We start from the raw sequence: 16,325 nt of genomic DNA on the forward strand, positions 1-16,325 counted from the left end.
ATAGCTCACAGTATATACTTAGAAGACATTTTGTTTTATCACCAGGGAATTTGGAAAAATAATTAAGGATGGGTAAATGGACAAATACTCAGTAAGTGTCAACATGCTGGAATTAACAACTCAGGTAATAGAAGCATAGCATTTTCAAGGAAAGAAACTGCCATGTGGATTTCACATGACCTTGGTGACAGAAGCTGCTAGCTGTTCCTTAACATCTCTTCTTCAATAGAAACACTATTAACAGCTGGGTCTAAGGTGTCTAAAACCAAGCTACATTTCCCAGCCCGACAGAGCAAGGTGCCTAAGTACTGGTTGATGAACTGTGAAGAGTCAAATCATTACATAACACACATACATACATATTGTGGATTTTTCCCTTTAAGAAAGATGCTGCTGATTGAAATAGAAACATAGTGTATTTAGAGCTTAGGGATCCTGACAATGAGAAATAAGGAAAAGGAAAACACAGCTCTGACAACTTTTCGAGCATAAACCCATGCCAGATTGCATGATTAGCTGAGAGATACACTTCCTGCTGTCTTCTTTAAGGAAGATATTTTGGCTCTCTGTCACAATCGAGCCTGCATTCACAACTGCTGTAATTATCACCTGGTAACACTAAATGCTCTGCTAAAGGTATGTTAGGATGAGGAATTTAACAAGCTAGGATTTCCTTAACAAAGGCAATAGAGAAAACTAATGCCTTGGATATCAAGAAAGAACAGAAATCCTGTTCTCACTTAGAAACATGGACTTCTAAACAGAAGAGCCTCCCTCATACAGTGATGTCTGACGATGAGGGATTACAGATAAAGAAGGGTGAACAAAGGATTGCTATCGTTGCTTTGCAGCCTTTTAGCACAGCACTGTGGAACATGTTGAATAGGAATTAAATTTAAGAACTGAGTTATCATTCTTTAGCTACTAAAATCAGTGTCATATTTAGAATTATTTGACAGTTTGCTAAAATAAGAATGGAGCACAGAATAGATACCTGGGGACAACTTTCTGGCATCAGTCCCCAACTTCTGTACTCAACAGTAGTTTGCTTCAAGCAGAAACATTTTGAAAAATTGTCTGTAATCCTAGATACTCAGGAGGCTGAAAGCTGAGGATTGTGTGTGAAGCCAGCCCAGGCAGGAAAGTCTCTAAGATTCTGATCTCTGAATAAGCACCAAAAAGTCAGAAGTGGAGCTGCTGCTCAACGGGTAGAGAACTCAGCGTCAGGACCAGTACCAGAAAAAAGAAATGACTTTGTTTTCATAAATATCTAAGTGCCTGTGGCCATTGCATAAGTTTTCAAAGTAGAGTTGATAAATCCTACCTGTAAAGTATTTCACACATGACACACACACCCATTCCTTTGCACTGTCATAGGGTTTTCTTTGCTGTTCCATAACTCCTGTTGGGATAATTCATAAACATTAAACATTTTAAGTAATTCATAACAAACATTTGCTGCTCAAATTAAAGAGTTTACACTCTGATCATGAAGATGATGAAAATAATACAAATAAACATTGACGTGTGCTGATTTGCATTGCTACTTGTCCTACTATAGAGGGGACGCCAAATAAGAGATTCTGTCATCTTTATTGATAATACAACTCAAAGTATTCTGGCCATTCTCTACTTTGAAATGTAAATTCAGCAGATACCTACTTTCAGTTAGCATTTTCCTACTCTTGGTCAATCTAACTCAACTGACAGGAGTAAATACAACTAACAGAAAAATTGGATTGTTAATTTAAACTTAACTGATGATATAGAATTCTAAAAGTAACTGCTAGAGTTTGTGACAGTTATCAAGGTAGGAAATCTTTCATATTTCAAGGCCTCTCCTTATCCCAAAATGGGTAACTAACTCACTGCCTGACCTGTGAGCTATCTGAATGGGTTCATTTTTTCAGTCTTTAAACATTAACCACCTAGAGAAGAACCTCAAAAATGAGGAGTAGAAAGTTGAAATCCCTCTACAGAAAACCATTCCAATCCCTTACAAACCAGCACCTTAAGAGCAGAAAAGGGAAAGGGCATAGGAAATGTGTTGATCCATCTGATATAAAAAAAAAAAAACACACACACAACACAGGCTATCAAGGCTTGGGGCACAGAAATGGCAGCGATTAGACCCTTGGGTTTTTTGGCCAAGTTTTGTAAGCTGGCTCTGACCACACCACCCAGAAGCATCTGTGTCACCCTCATCCCATGCCCATTGTTTGTCTAGCTTCAAACGAAACTCTGGAGCACAGCTCTTTCGTCAAAGTGCTCTCAGCTTTATTGATTTCAACATGGTTTCAGAGAGTTCATGAACACTCTTCCTTACATGAGAAATCTCTTGTGGCTACAAGGATCCTTTCAGGAGTTCTAGGAACTGCTGAACCCCATTCTCACAAGCTGTGCTGGCTTCCTGGTTCTGAAGAGGCCCTATCTTTTGTTTTTTTTTCCAATACCGTTGCTTTAATAACAGGAAATACAAGTATAAAAATATTATACTTGTATACTTTTTATTACATGGAGATGGAATAACACATTTGTGTTTTTAACAGAATTGATATCATCCAAAACTTTTACCACTGTATGGCTCTCCACAGATTTTTTTTATTCCTATGCAGATTTATAAATGAAAAAGCTTAAAATTCTTTTTAACCATTTAAGATTTACATTTATCCAAATATTCCTGTTCAAGATGCTTTGGAAAACTGTTTTTTTTTAAATATAGAATCAGCTATGCATTTCATATATGTAGTCTCTCCCATTAACCAAGATCTTCCTTATATTGGCATCACAAAGACATTACACACTCATTTGGGCTTAAAAGTATTGTTATTGGGGACCAAGGTGCCGATGGGACACTAGGGAAACGCCACAGCTCTCTCCAACCAAAGAGAGAGTTCCATCACTTAATTTCCCCCAAGAGACCAACAACAACAAAAAGATGAACACCCAAAGAAAAACAGGAGGTGGAAAAAAACAAAAAAGAAGGAAATGGAAGAATTTCTGAACAGAGAAGCGCGAAGACCCCTCCCCCAACCTTTACTGCCTTTGTGGCAGCACACCAAGCCGCAGCCAGCCCAGCCTGGCGGCAGGGACTGCTGCAGTCCCCAGAGACACAGGGCATCATGTGCAGATCACCTGCGCAGAAGATGCCTGAGGTACCAGTGTCGGATCCGCTGATCGTGATGAACAGAGAAGCCTTCGATCCTGGAGCCTGCACAAAGATCCCACCCCCACCTCTCACTCTCTGAGCCGACGGGCTCCATCCTACCAAAGCCACTTGGCCCCACGGCAGGAACCCCAGAACTACATGGGTCGCTCACAGAATGCCAAAGCAGAAGTTCTGCAAGGTACTGGTACTGATCCAGAGAGGACAAACAGAGATAAACCCCAGTGCTCAGAACCTGCACGAAGACCCCTCCCACACCCCTTGGCCAGAGGCCGAGGCCCATCCAGCTCGACCCAAACAGCATCAACAGAGACAGAGACAGAGGAGAAACACGCAGAGCCACCATTGCCCAGCCCAGCCACAAGCATCTCAACTGAACTCTGATTGCAGCGGCAACCAGCAACCTACATCACACAGAAACAACAACTAGCTCCAGGGTGAGTACCCCACAGGGGACAGTGTATCCCTCCTCAAAGGAGACCAGAGATGGTAGGAACGCCCAGGCTTGACCCAGACCCCTACCCCAACACCTGGACTTCAGGACCCACGAAAACTGGGAACTGAGAGCTCTACCAGCCAGTGGAGCACATCCAGCCAGCCAGGTTAGATCGAGTGCCCCTGGAAGGCAGCTGAAACACCCAAGCCAGGAACAGCACCCGTGGGTCACAACAACCGAGTGGAAGAAACTTGAACTGTGTACTCCAGGCTGCGTAACCCAGGCAGGATACACAGCACCACAGGTCCACCTGGCATGCCCCAGGTTCGGGACAGGGAGCCAGGACTAGGCCTGGGGATCTGAGCAACACAACTAACTCCTCCCAATTGAAGTCAGAAGCTGAGCATACGCTTCAGCAGAGGGGAGAAAACAGAAAACTGCACCCTCTGGGAATCACACCCATGACAGCAAAAGACCTGGGTGTCCAGGGCAAGAGAACCAGAAACCCAAACCCAACCGGAACCCGATCCATATATCCCAGGCCAGGAATTGGACAACTCAGGCCACCAGCACCTGATAACAGTCAGGAACTCAGGCTGGTAAGGTGGCTCAGCAGTAGAGTGCTTGTCTTGTGTGCAGGAGGCCCTGGATCTGATTCCTCAGCACCACATAAGCAGAAAGGGCCAGAAGTGGCACTGTGGCTCAAATGGTAGGGCGCCAGCCTTGAGCTGAAGAGCTGAGGGAAGGCTCCCAGGCCCAGAATTCAGGCCCACAACTAGCCAAAAAAAAAAAAAATCAGGAGCCCATTGCAGATTCAAGCAACTGGGAGAATACATCCAACACACCCGATCTCACCAAGAGCACCTTTAGGAGTAAACAAGAGCAGTCTAGGCTGCTCAGTCCTTCTAAAGGCAGGAACTGCCAGTGATCTACAGCAGAGAGCCGAGAGCCCTACGTGGGTCAGACCAACAGCTGAAGGTCAGCCCCCAACAGAACCGAGACCAGGTACAGACTCTCTCCACCAGCCCAGAAACAGGAGCCAAGCAGAGACAGACACCTATAGACCAAAACAAAATTTCAGATTAGTTTCCAATAATCCCTGAATCCCCATGCGAAAATCACAGAGAAAAATTACAAAGTTTATCAACACCCAGGATAGCAAGCTATCCCCAAAAGCGATCAGCCACCGAGGAGAGAGCCCCAGTAGGAGCAAAGCAAGAATGGAAGACAAAAGCTACATCCAAGAGATGCTGGAGGCAATGACTCAAGAATTAAAACCAGAAATAGACCAGAAATTTAAAGAACACAGGGATAAACTATCGAAAGAGATGCAGGGTCTCAAACAGGAGGTGCATGCAAAAATAGAGGTAGTACACACCTCACTAAGAAGTGAGATTAGTACTTTGAGAACCAACATCGAATCCATAAATTAGTCCATTTCCTCCATGCAAACCACAATGGAAGCCATAGTTAAGAGAGTGAACGAAATGGAATTTAGAGTGTCAGATACAGAAGACAGAATACACCAACTGGACCAAAAAGTCACAGATATGGAAAAACTGCTTAAATTATGCCAAAGGGAAATCCAAGATTAAGTGGATAGTGCCAAGAAATTTAACCTTCGTATAATTGGAGTGGACAAAGGCAAGGAATATCAAAGCAAGGGAATGCAAGACCTATTTAACAAGATTATCAATGAAAATTTCCCCCATCTTAAAAGATAATATCTTACCTACACAACAGAAGCATATAGAACACCTAACAAGCAGGATCCCAAGATAAACACTTCTAGGCACATCATAGTAAAAATGATAGATCTGAATAATAAGGAAACAATCTTGCATGCAGCAAAAACGAAGGAGTTATACTACAATGGGAAAAAATTAGAATCACTGCAGATCTCTTCACACAGACAATGAATTCAAGAAAGGCCTGGGAAAGTACCATCCGAGCACTGAGAACCAATAATTGCCAGCCCAGACTGATATACCAGGCAAAGCTAGCATTCACATTTGATGGAGAAATGAAAATTTTTAATAGTAAAGAAAAACTAAATGAATTCATAAACAATAAGCCATCATTACAAAGAATACTAAGAGGGGGAACACAACATGAAGAAAGCAACAAGGAATAGGGACCCACACCAGACAGGTATTAATAGAAGTCTAACTTAGTAAGCACAGGAGGAAAAGAAAGAAGAAAAACTTAGGAAAACAGGGAATGACAGGGACCACAATGCATCTCTCTATAATAACCTTAAACATTAACGGGCTTAATTCACCAATCAAAAGAAAAAGAACTGCAGATTGGATCAGAAAACAGGACCCATTCATTTTTTGCCTTCAGGAGACCCACCTCTTAGCCAAACATACAAACAAACTCAGAGTGAAGGGTTGGAAAAGGATCTACCAATCAAATGCCCCCAGAAAGAAAGCAGAAGTAGCTATCCTGATACCTGACAAAATAAACTTTTCATTAAAATCAATAAAAAAAGACAAGGAAGGACACTACATATTAATGCAGGGAACAATCCAAGAGTAAGACATTGCCATTATCAACTTATACTCCCCAAACATTGGAGCACCCAAATATGGTAAGCAAATACTCTCAAACTTACAGAATAAAACAGACCCAAATACGACAATACTAGGAGACATTAATACCCCACTCTCACCAAAGGACAGGTCTACCAACCAGAGGATTGGCAAAGAAGCTACCGAAAATCCTCAAAGAAACAACTGCCCAATAAATAAGTGGGCGAAAGACTTAAAGAGAAGCTTCTCTGAAGAAGAAAGAAGGATGGCCAATAGACACATGAAGAAATGTTCAACATCCCTAGCCATAAAAGAAATGCAAATCAAAACAACATTGAGATATCACCTCACTCCAGTTAGAACAGCAAAAATCAAGAACTCCAATAACAACAGATGCTGGAGGGGATGTGGACAGAAAGGAACCCTACTTCATTGTTGGTGGGAATGTAAACTTGTTCAACCACTTTGGAAAGCAGTATGGAGGTTCCTCAAAAGACTTCACATAGATCTCCCCTATGATCCAGCAATCCCACTTTTGGGCATTTACCCAAATGTTTACAAACAAGACCACACTAAAGCTACCAGCACAACTATGTTTATTGCAGCATTATTTACCATAGCTAAGATATGGAACCAACCCAGATGCCCCTCAGTAGATGAATGGATCAAGAAAATGTGGTATATATACACAATGGAATTCTATGCCTCCATCAGAAAGAATGACATTTCCCCATTTGTTAGGAAATGGAAAGGCTTGGAAAAAATTATATTAAGTGAAGTAAGCCAGGCCCAAAGAAGCATAGGTCCCATGGTTTCCCTTATTTGCAATATCTAGTATAGGTATGAGTCAAGCCGAAAAGGTCAGATAATGTGATGCTAGGAAAATGAACCCTTAAATATGTATTTTAATGTTTTCGTTTCTTTCATGCATGTATTTCTAATGCATTTATAAGATTATTTCTTTGTTGCTTTGTATGTCCCTCCCCCACAGTGTAACCCCCGTTTTCACTATATTTGATGTCAGTATAACATGTGGAGTAGATGGGGACAAACAAGTCGTTTAAGGATTCAGGTGGACCTGTTGCAACAATGAGAAGTACAAAATGTCATGTCAAAACCAGCTTTACAATGCCGGTGTGGGGGGGGGAGGGGGGTATAATTGGGTGGGGGGAGGGGGGTAAAATTGGGTGGGGGGAGGGGGGAGGCGGGGAAGGGAAGTGAAGGGTAAACAAAGGAGGAGGCTGCAATGCTTGGTAAGAAATGTATCCATTATCCTGCCCATGTAATTGTAGCCCCTTTGTACAGTATGTTCTCAAATAAAATAAAATACAATTTAAAAAAAAATAAATAAATAAAATAAAATAAAATCATGAAAAAAAAAAAAAAGAAGCTACCGAATTAAGGGAGGACATACTTCAAGCAGAACTAACTGACATCTACAGAGTATTTCACCATAAAACAACACAGTACATGTTCTTCTTAGCAGCTCATGGAACTCTCTCCAAAATAGACCATATCATAGTTCATGCAAGGAACTTAAGCAAATACAAGGGGATTGACATAATCCCCTGTATCCTATCCGACCACAGTGGAATGAAGCTAGTTCTCAACAATAAAGCATACCGCAGAAATTACTCAAATACTTGGAAATTGAACAGCACACTCTAAGCAACACCTGGGTAACAGAAGAAATTAGAGAAGAAATTTAAAAGTTCCTACAATTCAATGAAAATGAAGACACATCGCAAAGAAACTTGTGGGACACAACAAAAGCAGTCCTGAGGGCAAATTTATCACCCTCAGTGCCCACATCAAGAAAATAGAGACAGACCAAGTAAATAATCTCATGTTGCAATTAAATCAGCTAAAAAAACATGAAAAAAAATGGAACCTAAAGTTACTAGATGGAGCCAGATAATCAAATTAAGAGTGAAAATTAATGAACTAGAGAATAGGAAAATTATAAATAAAATTAATAAAACAAAAAGCTTGTTCTTTGAAAAAATAAATAAAATTGATAGACCTTGGCAAGATAAATTAAGAAAAGAAGAGAGGAAACCCAAATTAACAAGATCAGGGATGCCACCGGAAAAATCACAACAAATACCCAAGATATCCAAACAATTATAAAGAACTATTTTCAAAAGTTATACTCTCTAAAAAATGAAAACCAATCAGAAATGGATGCATTTTTAGACAAATACAAGTTGCCCAAACTGAGCAAAGAAATGTTCACCATCCCTGGTTGTGAAGGAAATGCAAATAAAGACAATCCTGAAATACTACCTTACCCCAGTCAGAATGGCCCACATCCTAAAGTCAGCCAACGACAAATGCTGGAGGGGATGCAGAGAAAAAGGAACCCTATTACACTGCTGGTGGGAATGTACACTAACACAACCACTTTGGAAAGCTGTCTGGAGGTACTTCAGAAATCTAAATATAGACCTCCCCTATGACCCAGCCTAAGCATCTATCCTGAACAACAGCAACCAGTATACAAGGACACATGCACCTCCATGTTTATTGCAGAACAGTTCACAATAGCCAGGATATGGAAACAACCCAGATGTCCTACCACAGATGAATGGATCCAAAAAATTGTGGTATCTATACACAGTAGAATATTATGCAGCCATTGAAAAGTACAAAATAAGGCTGGGAAGGTGGCTCAGTTATAGAGTGCTTGCCTTGCATGCCTGAGGCCCTGGGTTCGATTCCTCAGCACCACATAAACAAAAAGGAAAAAGCCGGAAGTGGTGCTGTGGCTCAAGCGGTAGAGCACTAGCCTTGAGCTCAAGAGCTGAGGGACAGCGCCCGGGCCCCATGACCGGACCCCCCCCCAAAAAAAGAAAGAAAAAAAAGTACAAAATAATAAATAATGCCATTTGTAGGGAAATGGATGGAGCTAGAAGAAATCATGTTGAGCAAGGTAAGCCAAGAGCAAAGAGACAAACGGCACATGGTCTCCCTGATAAGTGAATGTTAAATCCAAAATGTAAGGTGATACAACAAAATTAACAAGACTTAAGAAACAAAGGACTTCCACTCATCTCACTACTAAATAACCCCATGCCGCTGATCACATATGTGGTACATATGGGCACACTGGAGGGAAACCTGGAAGATGACACAGATCTAGAAGGAATCAGGGAAAAACACAACAGTGGGACCCATCAGCTGCACTGGACATTGATCAAAATGAACTAAGTAACTCAATGGCAGCGATGGGAGGGAGAAAACAAGTGGGAAAGAGGGAACTGCTGATGCTATGCAAAACAAAAGAAATGTACATATCACCCAATGTGGAAGACATAACTGTATTGTAAAGCTCATAGAACTCATAAACGTTATAGACCACGATAGACAATTTGCCCCATGCAAGTTAGAATGTGTTTATGACTTTTAAGTATCATTACCCCACAATACTGTGAAATTTTGTAAATTATGTAATCACAATCACAATAAAGAATTTTTTTAAAAAGAACAGTTAAAAAAAAGTGTTGTTATTCGTTAGGTGGTAACTCATGAAATCCCATTTATAAAATTGACAATATAACAGAAAGCAACATAATGTCCTATAAGTATTAAAGACAAGTTTACAAATAATGAAACTGTAGTTCCTAACTCTAAAATAGTTGGCCATATGAAATGAGTAACGTCAATTAATAAAGAAAAATAAACTGCTAGTGCGCAGCATTCAGCCTTCCATAGCATATTTCACAGTTCCAGCCATTTCGGTTAAGTTGTTGTTTGATACACACACACACACACACACACACACACACACACACACACACACACACACACACACACACACACACACACACACACACACACACACACACACACACACACAAAGATAAAAAGCTGAATTAATTTTGTTGGGAAGTATGAAATAATTTTCTATACTATTTGAAATATATTTTGTTTATAAATGAATAAAATAAAATAGGTGTTTATCTTAAATTTTAATCATTCTTGTTAAAAAATAAAACTAATCTCAACCATTAAATGAAAAACATGTGTATTTAAAACAATATGTTTAGAAAACTGAATCACATTCCTTGTCAGCATTATGCTTTTCTCGTGCTAGAATCATCTTTATTCCTTCTTCTTACACCCCAATTATAAACCCTGGCTATATCTTCCCTCACTCAAGCACTAACCATGTGAAAGCAGGGAGAAGAAAAAGTACAGCTCCTATATTTGAAGGGTGACTTCGGTAGTAGTAAACTGATGTCAAAGAAAGTCAAGGTCTTCCTCAAGAGAATCAAGATTCTTCCTAAACAGTAGATAAATTCTTTTCCAACAATGCCTGAGCTTCATCAATATCATATTCAAGCATTACATTAGCCCACACACACAGACACACTTTATCAGTAGGAGGAAGCGAAGCTTTGCAGTACCGGTTATCTGCCAATAAAAATCTGGTCTCCATTGAATAGGGGGACTCTTTTTCCTTCTGCATGTATTTTAGAAGTTCCAAAGTTTGCTTAATTTCAGTATTCTGACTTTTCAGTCTCCTTTTCTTTTTTCTTTTTTTTGTTTTCTTGGTCATGGGGCTTGGACTCTAGGCCTGGTCACTGTCCCTCAGCTCTTCAGCTCAAGGCTAGCGCTCTACCACTTGAGCCACAGTGCCACTTCCAGCTTTTTCTACATATGTGGTGCTGAGGAATTGAACCCAGGGCCTCATGAATGCAAGGCAAGCACTCTTACCACTGAGCCACCTTCCCAGCCCTCTCCTTTTCTTTTGAGCAAGGTTGAGTTCCTAAATTCACACGTTTGATATGGTTCATCCAGCTTCTTTAGTACTGTATCTGCAGTCTCATTCCCAGGTTGTTTCATGAAGGAATCTACATCTTCCACAAACACTGCTTCAGGAATCCCAAGGGGAAGCCACGGCCCAGTCCCTGACCCCACTTCTTCAAGGGCAGCACCTTCCTTAGCAACCACCAGCTTGAGAAAGCCAGCTCCCAAATGACTGCCCCCTATCTTTGCTTACTCCCCAACTACACTGAGCTGAAAATGTGGTACTTGTTTTTCTGAAGGCTTTTCCAAATCTCTCAGCCCACAATTTTACTTTTCTTCTCTTCTAGGTCTGTGTCTGTGCAAGTTAGTTCACTTACTTAGTCATGTTTATTTTACTGTTAAACACTGTTAAATGATGTTTCTGACAGGCAGAATGCTCACTTAACACACACCACTGAACTCACAAAAAAGCAGCTCAGAAGAATAGCCTGTGCATTTCACAAAAGACCGTCGATTAATTTCTCTGCATACCCTACACAACTGTCTCCGTATTGTGAGCATCCTCATGGATTATGACGATGCCTGAACTTGTTCTCTGGTGTGGTTTGCTTAACCATGTTTACAAACAAACTGATTATGCAAGCAAGAGAAAGATGAAAACGAACCCAGTCCCTTCTGGCTCAGCCCTTCAGATGTTTCAGCAAAGAGTTCATACTATTTATTCTGTCCTACATTATCCAGAGAATTTGTATGATTTCCTTGTACTTAAAAACCATTTAATAGTCTTGGAACTCACCGTAAAGATAACTTGTTTAAAATCATCAGGCATTAGCTGCTGGTTTGACTATTTACTAATACTACTTTACTAAATTTCCTTACAGCTTCTAAATGTTTTCATTACTGTGGGACAAGGATCAGAGAAACAAGGCATTAGTCAATACGCAGGAAGTCAGATTTTACTTTTTGGTTATCAACCTTGATCTCTGCAAGCAATCCATTCTCTCTCTGATTTCAGAAGTCTTGTAAGGAAATAGGACTTCAGCCTTATAAAGTCAGGGGAAAAATTACCAGGATACTTAATGTATGAGTTTTTGGGGGGTGACCGTTTTCAGTTTGAGAGTAATTCTTGACATGTGGTCCAGATAGGTCTCAAGTACTCTATCCTGCTTCATTGTACTGCATGCTCGGGTTACAGTCATGTTCCACCATGCCCACTTGCTATTTTGATATAAAATTCAATTTTAAATATCCCAGGCTATGACCCTCAGATAGCATTGTTTCTGGAGAATTAAGTATCATGAAAACCACAGATCAACATGTTTGAACTTATCAATCACTTTCTGTGATAAGCATAAAAACCCATGCTTTCCTGTACATTTGAAGTTCCAACATAAATTAACAAATTAATATGCCAGAGAATGCTGCACATATGACTATTCAGAGATACCTTTTCCCTTCCTTTTTTGGGGAGGGTGGGAATGGTGGGGAAAACATCTGGTCTCCCAATATATCCCAAGCTAGGCTGCCTCCACTTTTAGAATTGTGGGATTTTAAGTAAACTGCCACCACATCTGGCTAAAACTTGTTGACTGTTCATCTAGAGGTGGAATGCCTCAGGAGGTATAGCGCCACCCTTGAGCAAAAAGCTAGACACAGCTCCCAGGTACTTAGTTCAACTCCCAAGTGCTGCAAATAAACAAAAAATTGCTTTTGGCTTTGAATTAAAATTGACAACAATTTTAGATAAGGTATTAGCAATCTACAGACAGCATATATATATATATATATATATATATAGCATTTCCAGGCTTACACTATCTATCATTTTAATTGGACTGTTGTTTGGGCCAAGAAGCACCCATTAAAGATAATTTTGCAGAACATGGAAAAAGAATTTTAACAATCTCCTGCTAAGGCAAATTGAAAAGGAGAAGTCAATCTGCTGGTGGTTATAACGGGGACAATCTAATTTTATTAAATGGCTTTTATCATAAAATGCTAGTTTTTCAGTCTCAGTGTGTGGGAACCCTAGAGCCCTGTGAGGACTATGGCTGACTGCAATAGAGCTGACTGATATATGAATGATAAAAGTGGAAAAATTTGTGTGTGAGAGAGAGAAAGAGATTGAGAGAGAGAGATTGAAAGAGAGAGAGATTGAAAGAGAGAGAGAGAGAGAGAGAGAGGGAGAGAGAGAGAGAGAGAGAGAGAGAGAGAGAGAGAGAGAGAGAGAGAGAGAGAGAGAGAGAGAGAGAGAGACTTTCTAAAGTCTCCTGTCGACAGGATGAGTCTCTGTATTTACTATCAGTTATTCCTGACATCCTGGACCTATCCCTGCCTGTCTCTGTTGAGTTCTTGATACTTCTTGAAAAGTATCCTTTCATTAATCTTCCCATAATTCCCTTAAGCTACCCTGGGACAATTTTAGCCTATAAATTCAGAGGTTATGGAGATACCTCAAATTTAATTATATCTCTCCATTAACCCACTCTTCACTTCGTTTGATATTTAATTATTAAACATGAGATAGTCTGTATGGAGAGATCTTTATCTGTTCTCCCAGAAACTGCTGCTTGAAACCAGCATCAGTGAAATGTATGATCCATTTGTTCAAGGAATTCTTTCTGAGACACCCCAGAGAGGCAGTACCTGATTTAAATAGCCCTTTGTTAGCTATGCCTTTCACAAATGTCAAACTTCCCTCATGACTTGCTATCCCTTTCCTTCCTAATTCGATGACATGATTGCTGCCACTGCTGCTGGAGCTGTCACTGACACCACTGAGGAAAAGATTGTGTCCTCTCACAGGGTGAAAAGACACAAAGGAAGAAAGAAAAATAGAAAGTCAGAAATTCTACATGTATCATAACTTCCTCCCCTGCATTGCTAGAAAGCCTAAAAGGGCCAAGCTCCCTTCCCCAGTTACCATCCCTAGCCTTCATTAAGAGCCTTCCCCTCCATGTACCCTAGAATATTCACTGAAGCTTATTGAAAGTTTAGTGAATACAAGTGTACTTTATTGTTCACATCTTTGCAGAGCTTTATCATATTAACATTTGACCTCTGAATTTTCAACATTTTGTGAATTCTCACTTTTGAGATAGTGTATATATATATATATATATATATATATATATATATATATATATATATAAAACTTCTGTTTGACAAATATTTAAAAAGGATGAATTAGAATTAACATTTTCCTATGCTTCAAACGGAGTGTGTTCCCATCCATCACTTCATATCACATCTGCCCACCAATTTGGAAGGAAAATACAAAAGGAAAGAAAGGTGAAAATAAAGCACAGGATGAAGGAGGAAATGTGGAAGAGACCTACAAGGGATAATCAGTCTTGTTCATATGGCTGCTTTGGTAACTGCTCTCATAGTTCCCTCCCTGCCAAATTACAAGATTCCATAATCCTAATCACAATAGGAATTTGGTAAGAACTGTCTGAGTGAAAATAAAAAAGACAGGACCAACCACACACTGCATCAGTATCCAGTCCTTTATGATGAGTGAAAAACATCTTTTTAGGCACTGTCAAAGTGTCTTTCCTCCCCAGGCATTTAGTTCCAGTCTGGGGTGGCCTTAAACTCCCTCGGTGGCTATCTCAATACAGTGAGGACAGAACAAACCAGAAAAGCTCTTGCCTTACAACCAGAAAAGTGGCTATTGAGAAAAAGAATTTAAACTGCATTGTTACCAATGGTATTCTCAAATAACTGTTTTCTAAATAAAAACAAAACTTTTTTTTCTTTGCTCAAGGATTTGAGATCGTGTTTCAGATTACAGGTCAACATGTTTGGTAGGTTGAACCCCATATTACCTTAGGGTGAGGTATGAATTTATAATGAGAGACAAAATATAGGTTTAAGGAAATAGCTAGTGTGGGTAGGTGAGTGAAGGATGAGATCACACTGATCAAGATCCACTGCATACATGTTCAATTGAAATGTATTGGTACAACTACTTAAAGACAGCAAGAAATGAAACTTAATACAGCTCACTGACTAGAGTCTGAAATGATTCTGTGACATACTGAATGGGGGGAACCTACTGAATTCTCTGTAGATTGATTCTGATATAGAAATCACTCCATGAATGTCTCAGGAAAAACTACTATTTCAGTGTAAAACTGCTCTGTCTAAACTCCTAGGTAAGAATGCTTTGCAAGTGAAATTCATATAAAATCCTGCAGTAGTGATATTTTTGCTAAATGTAAGAAGAAACATCAAAATGCACCCATTCTTCCACCAGAGCAGTGCTGGAAAAATATCGTTCTGATTCTCTCTGGTTACCCTACATCAGGGGTTCATATTTACCTTGGTATTCTTGGGAGAGAGACTCTTTGGTACTGTAGTCACATGTTTCCAAATTCCTGGCTGATTTAAGTGTTCCTGGGGATTTGGTTCTTCCATCATAGGGGTAGCTGAATAGTCAAGGGAGTAAAGATTATTTCACCATAAATACTTTTCAGATTGGACTTGAGATATGATTGTTATTCAGAAGACTTCAGACAGACAAACTTGGAATCCAAGAATACAGGCAATGTGTGCTCAAACGTTCTATGGGCTCCTAGAAGTCTCACATGTTCATCTTCCCTTTCCTTTCTCTGATCACTTCACTCCTTATCCTCTGCCCACCATCCCCTCCATACTCACTCACACACGTACTCACAGGACAGCATGGGTATGTCAAGCTCAATGAGGTGGGTTGTCAGTAGATTCTAATGACTTCACACAAAGTGATTGGAACAGGAGACTCACTCACCACACAAACGGGGTGTATTACTTTGCAAATGTCCCAACAATAATCAGTATCATTATTATTCCATAAACCTTTTGTGCGGTTGGTAACTGCTAAGGTTTAGATTAATTGTACTGTTTAAGACTCTAACTGAAGTGAGGAAGATGGCTGCGCTCTCACAGGTAGTCCCACTACGTGTCTCTGACCAAAAGATCTAAGGTCACAGCCACTCTTTACCTCACTCCAATCAAAATCTAAATATCTAAAGACTTTTCCTACTTTTCCTAGCAGGCAAACAAGGAAAGCAAAAACATAAACAGTGAGCAGGACCCCTGCGTAGCAGCTGCACCATGCAGCTCTAGAACCCTGCTCCAGACCCCACTCCAACCACCTTCCCCTATGGAAAAGGAATGAATCCAGCAATCACCCCATTACAATTGCCAGAAATAGGCACAATGTGGTAAGTCCCCAAAGTTAGCCCATGCTTTTCTCTCTGGCAGGATCCCTGTGGGCCCCCAGGAAACCACAGCTGCAGCCAATCCCTTGCTCCACTGGCCTATTGACCTGCTGACTGGGCATTCTGCTGGGACTTGCTCCCTCCCTGCCACCACTGGGCACAGACCGTGGGCTCTCACATCCAGTGCAGCATCATCCTGCTGCAGGCACCGTCACTGACACAGCTCCCAG

The 16,325-nt window shown here is 40.5% G+C and overlaps 1 protein-coding gene and 1 pseudogene across 1 annotated transcript in view; both read right to left on the reverse strand.

The window, feature by feature from the left end:
* LOC138839757 (double-strand-break repair protein rad21-like protein 1) overlaps positions 1-16,325 on the reverse strand; it is a 111,209-nt gene that overhangs the window by 58,300 nt on the left and 36,584 nt on the right. The window lies entirely within an intron of this gene.
* Positions 10,213-11,023, reverse strand: LOC138839382 (prefoldin subunit 3-like; annotated as a pseudogene).

Source organism: Dipodomys merriami, unplaced genomic scaffold, assembly GCF_024711535.1.
Source record: "Dipodomys merriami isolate MVZ:Mamm:240054 unplaced genomic scaffold, mDipMer1.0.p SCAF_3, whole genome shotgun sequence".
Lineage (NCBI taxonomy): Eukaryota > Metazoa > Chordata > Mammalia > Rodentia > Heteromyidae > Dipodomys > Dipodomys merriami.